Here is a 5,802-nt window from a genome sequence, read left to right as displayed (position 1 = left end):
CTACCCTTTCTCCGCTTATCAGTTATGCGATCCTGAGAAACTTTCATTTTTTGTAGCCATTCTTTCTTTACACAGGGTAACAGTGGCACCTAGTGGATACTTTTAGTTTCGCACTTCTTCCTGTTGGCAATGTCCTTCAAGAACTGTTGCTTCTTTAATAATATTAATAATAATAATAATAATAATAATAATAATAATAATAATAATAATAATAATAATTGCTTATGCTTGTATAGCGCTTTTCTGGACACTCCAAGATTTAACCAAGATCACTTAAAATGAAACTTGCATAAAGTTTGAAAACAGTGATGACAAGCTCTGATGTCTTATGCCACAAAATAGCACTTGTCCATTCTGTTACTTTTGAAGAGACACACTATTAAACACAGCAAAATCACTGGAATTAGTCTCCATTCATGGAATGGTACAACCAATATGTATCACATAAATTAATCCTGATTCACATTGAATTAATTCTATTGAATTATTGAATATTAATTAGATATAGTAATTAAATAAAGTTCTGGTTAGTTCTGGTATTATAGTTGATAAATTAATCACAATCGTGGACAACCAAAAAGGACAAGTAAATATAATTTCCAGGTGACTCTGCTGTTTGTGCAATCATGAATAAGATTCTCCTAAATGGCTTTAGTTCGTATAACTCCTGCAAAAACTAGCAGATTTGGGCTAGTACCTAGTCCCATACTTAAGTAGATATATGAATGCGCTCTCACAAACTACTATGAAACAACTTTCAAGATGAAAGTATTTTCCTCTACCAATAATCAAATTAGACTTTTGATACATCAGACACAAGAAGTCTTTGCATTCTCCTATACTTCTCAACCTAAATACGAATGGATATATATTTTACACATCACCTTAAGTATTTATTTTAAATTATTAGAAGGGTATTTTTTAAATTTGTACTCACATGTTACAGAGCAATCTCTAGTATTCTAGTATCGAATCATTATCAATAATTTTGATTTTATAATTTCACCTTTAAATAATATTTTGTGATTTTGTCATTAATTGGTAAAATCCATCAGTAGATACAGTAACAGTTAAAACTTTTTAAAAGATTGTACCAATTAAATCAGATAACAGCTCCTAAGACAAATAAGCCTTTAACTGATTGTGTCTTTCACAAAGCGGTGAAACATGTAGACACATCGAAATGAGTGTGAGGTAACAATCTTGTATGGTAAAAATAATATATAGTATGTACTGTAGTATAGTGTCACTCATCTCACTGTATCTGAGTCTCAATTAGAACATACAGAGGAATGATTAGACTCGTCCAGTTGCTATGAGAGTAATATCTGTTCCCAGGTCTTTTGTGGACACAGGGCACAAGAGGGAATACAAACTTCAAAGTTCAAACTCTGAAAGTCTCTATGCTGTTTATTCACATCAGAATGACCATTACATACAGTACATGTTAACTATTGATAGGGACTGGCAAAGTTGAAATATGCAGTTTTTCATATGAATCTTTACCTCATAGTGTCATGGAGCCAAAATAGGTCTTCCTTTACATAATTGTATCTCCTGGCCATGATGTCATGAACATATACATTTTTCTAACATTTCCTGTTGACTTACTCTGCCAGGAACATAAAGAGACGATCCCTTTGTTCTCTTAATCCATCAATGATGGAACTTGACAATTTGTCAGCAACTGCTAGGTTTACACTTCTTGATTTTGTGCACTTTAAACGAAAAATAGAACATAATGTGTGGAAACTACATTGCATTTTGGTCTTTCACACAGACTCTCTGATACACTTTCATGTTTACTTCTTGAAATTATTATTGTAATAGGGGCAGTACAGTGGTGAAGCACAGGGCCCAGGGTTTACTTCCTGGAGTGTTATCTTTGTGAAGTTAGTATGTTCTCCCCGTGTTCATGTGGGCTTCTTCTGGGTGCTCCAGTTTCCTCCCCTAGTCCAAAGACATACTGGTAGGTTAATTGCTTTCTGGGCTGGTGTGTGATGACAATGAGTTCAGAGCAGAAGGCGCAGTTCCATCCAGGCTGCTTGAAGATCAGGAGCTGTCTGAAAGTGGCAACGCTGCTATGCTGGGGTCTTTGCACTCAAAACCCCAGTCATGGACAGCATTAACATTTTTTCAGAGCAAGTATGAACGCTTAGTACCCCCTTCTTAAAGTGCAATTATCTCCCTCCCCCACACACCTCACTGCCTCCTTTCCTATGTTGTCCTGGGATATGTGAGACTCCCCCCAGCTCAGGGCTAATGCTAACCCGCAGGAGTCCCTGTCAGAGCACAACCCCTATCACGATTAGCATTAACCCTGGGATGAGGTCTGCCACTGTGAGTCATGGATCTGAGAAGTTGCATCCATGTTGGTAACCTGCAAGAGAAGCAGAGTAACATCTTTTTTTTTTAATATGAGACATAAAATTAGTCCATTTCCTTAGGAAAGACACCCTAAGGTGTCAAGAGGCATTGAGAGGGAGATGGATTGATGATTCCACAAATGGACAGAGTAAATAGCACAGCAACAAGCAAATTGATCTAGGAAACTGGGAGAGTGCAGATTTATGAATATTCCAGTTGTCCAGTTAATAATCAACCAAATATATTACAGCAACCCCCTTACAAACAGTTGCCCAACTGTGCAGCTGTTATAAACACAGTGAGACTTGTTTACAGTGAAACATTCCAGTGTTCACAGGCTTATGTTCAAATAGAATGAATAAAATGAAACACAAATCTGGGAGACATAAACGCAATGGGAAATGTCAACTGTATATACCTCTCCTGATATATGGACAAAGACATAAAAAGATCTGCCATGATTTTTACTGCGTGATTGCTGAAGGATTATGGAACTGCAATATGCTAATTAGAATGGAAAAGTGGAAAAAAAACATTAATTAATCATGATTGATTTTGAGAAAGCTCTTTGACAAAATTCAGGTGTAACTATATGTACTGTATATATTTAATTTTGACACAGATTTCATCAGGCATGTTAACTGCAGGAGAATTTAAGAATTACTGTTATATCTGGTATATGAATCTAGGTATAATGGCAGTACTTGGAGTTTTAAAAAGCCCTTTCAACTCTTCAGGAGCTTGTAAAATCTTGACCTTTATGTATCAACCTCTACTTCACGATTGTGTTTTCCTTATACAGTAAATCCTAGTTGATAAGTGATAAGAGCCATTACATTTTCCTTTAGATGCTGGTTTATGGAGTTTGTCCTGTCTGAATATTTCTGGGGTAAATTCAAACAGCATAGAGTTGTACAATACCCTAATTATTGAAACCATCATGTAGAATATCAATTGCTACAAGGAATTACTCTTCTAAGGAATGGTTTTCCTAACCAGGTCCCACAGGTCCAAACACCTGTTGGCTTTTGTTACAGCAGAGCAAGCTTTTGACTTGTTAATATTATTTGTTTGAATACTTTGTTTCCATCTAAATAATATGTTGAAGCTTGCTTTATATTCAATGTATTTCAGAAATAACCTAAAATCTAAGACTTCCAAATATGAAAACTCATCTTTTTTGTTAAATTGAGTTTTAAATTGAGTAAAAAGCTTCAGTGAAAAAAAAAAGTTGTAGGCCATAAGCATCAGGATTGGAAGCCATTACTATAACACAGCCAAAGTATTTGAATGGGGTCCTTTGCCATGTAATTATAATAAAAACAGTGGACTTGTGCCCTTTTTTTCTACCTAAGTAATGTGGATACAGACAGGTTTGTTGCTTAATTCATTTATGACCTGTCCCTGTCCTGTAATATATCAGTTGAAAAGTATGGCTCGCTAATTTATCTAAAGTGACCCATTTATATAGCTGGAGCAATTAAGAGGAAGAACCTTGCTCAAGGGTGTGACATCAGTGTCTGACCCAGGACTTGAGCCCTTAACCTTCCAGTTATGAGTCCAGGACCCCGACCATTCCAGTCAATACACTAACCATTCTGCACTGCTGCCCTTAGTGCTTTTTTCAATGACATACACCCTTTCTTCCTTTTCATAATAATACTATGACATAGAAGCTTCACACATTATTGATTCTATATGTCAATTGGTTGGTTATAGAAAACGATGATTTAAGAGATAATTGAATACCTACAGTATTGGGCCTATATCCATCACTATCTAAGTAGTGCACTGATGTTGCACTGAAGGGCCATGACCAAGTTGATCTCCTTCCAATCAGCCACATGCATGGCAGTGTGGTTACACCCATATCACGCAGGAGAGTCACAAGGCTAGGCAAACCTGTCTAGAAAACTTCCATTGTTATTTGTCTCAACTAGGCCAGCATACTATTTCCCATCTCCCACTCCCTCGTCTGTCACCACTAGCCCTCACTGGCATTCTGTCTTTCGTAGTCCCCTTAGGTCTGAGAAGAGCCACGCACTGCCTCCATGTCTCTTGTCAGTCTCTCAGCTCTAACAAACACATCTCTTTGCCTCTATGTCTTTCTCTCTGTCTCTCTGCTGTTATCTGTAGACCACAATTCTTCCCTTTTCCTCCATCAGCTCTATATCAGCCAATATCCCTATCTACAGCTTGGCAGCACAAACACCCAATGGGTGATGTGATCACGACAGGTTCTGAAACATCTAGTGATGCAAAGCTAATCAAACAGGATGTGTGAATGATGATACAAATACAGATCTAAAAACCGTAAAACAGTTGTTTCTTGAAGAATATTAGCAAATCAAAATCTGCCTACCAAAAATTAATAATAAGAACAAATTCCCCATGTAAAAGGTGTAACACAGTGGAACAGGACCTCTTAATCAGATACCTACGAGCTCCTCATTTGAAAAGTGAAGTGCAAGAGACAAACTTAGTGATACAATGCAGCATGAGATCACAATACCTCTTTGCGGCGGTTGACTTCCTCTCTCAATGCAAGCAAGCAGACTTCCTCTGTCAAGCCTGTTCAGTGTGTCATGACATCCTCTCACTCTTTTTTTTCTTTCTCTCTCTTTTCTGGCCTCATCTGTTTGTGTACGGTGAGGATGTATATCTCTGTGACCCAGATCCTGTCATACTGACACTTGGGTAAAAAGGCTTGCTTCCAGATTCTGGGCTTCCTTTTATATATCAAGTGTGACTCATCTAAAAAAATTCCCCCTCTTAACGGAAATTCAGAACCACCAGGGAAAAAACAGAATGAGAATAAGAATTTGAAAGCATCTGGTATATACTTGTAGGCCTCATACATCCCCCTAATCTTCCTTACACAGCACTGCTATCACACTCTACTAAATTCCTCTACACATAGTCGCAAAATACAATTAAATTAATGAGTACAAATTGCTGTGTAACAAATTAACACACTGTTGTACATTAGGATTTCTACAGCTGACAGAGAGACTGCTGCAGTCAGACATACTGTAGATTTCTATATTTTGCATAGTATAAAGTAACATATGCCAATCCATCATTAGTTTGTTTTGAACAGTATGTTTATCTAACATAAGCATAGAGGTAAAACTTACTTTTTTAATAAGGGCAAGTAAACAATGTCAAATGGTTGGATGTCTTCCCTACTTTTTTTCATTTATTAGGTTCTGTTTGGTAAATTATCTTCTGTAAAACGAACTTAGATCTAACCTTAGCAGAATCTACTTCCTCTGATACAAGTGTATTGGAAGTGCAGTAAGGTAATGCGGTTTTCGTTATATTACTATTTTTCATTGCTATCCCATAAAGGTCGTTATTTCTTAAATACTACCTGTAAGTAATGAAGACTATTTAATTGTTAATTTAAAATTAAATTTCATATTAAACCATGAC

General features: G+C 36.6%; 1 long non-coding RNA gene across 1 annotated transcript; it reads right to left on the bottom strand.

Moving 5' to 3' along the window:
- Positions 1 to 1,392: 1,392 nt before the first annotated feature.
- LOC148676454 (uncharacterized) lies at positions 1,393 to 5,048 on the bottom strand. The gene is made up of 2 exons (XR_015940891.1): positions 4,880 to 5,048; positions 1,393 to 2,380 (listed from the first exon to the last, which is right to left on the bottom strand). It is a non-coding gene; the product is annotated as an uncharacterized LOC148676454 (long non-coding RNA).
- Positions 5,049 to 5,802: the final 754 nt, after the last annotated feature.

This window comes from Lepisosteus platostomus, chromosome 2, assembly GCF_059453375.1.
Source record: "Lepisosteus platostomus isolate fLepPlt1 chromosome 2, fLepPlt1.hap1, whole genome shotgun sequence".
Lineage (NCBI taxonomy): Eukaryota > Metazoa > Chordata > Actinopteri > Semionotiformes > Lepisosteidae > Lepisosteus > Lepisosteus platostomus.
Note: the sequence above shows the minus strand (reverse complement) of the source record. Positions and strands in the feature narration are given on the sequence as shown.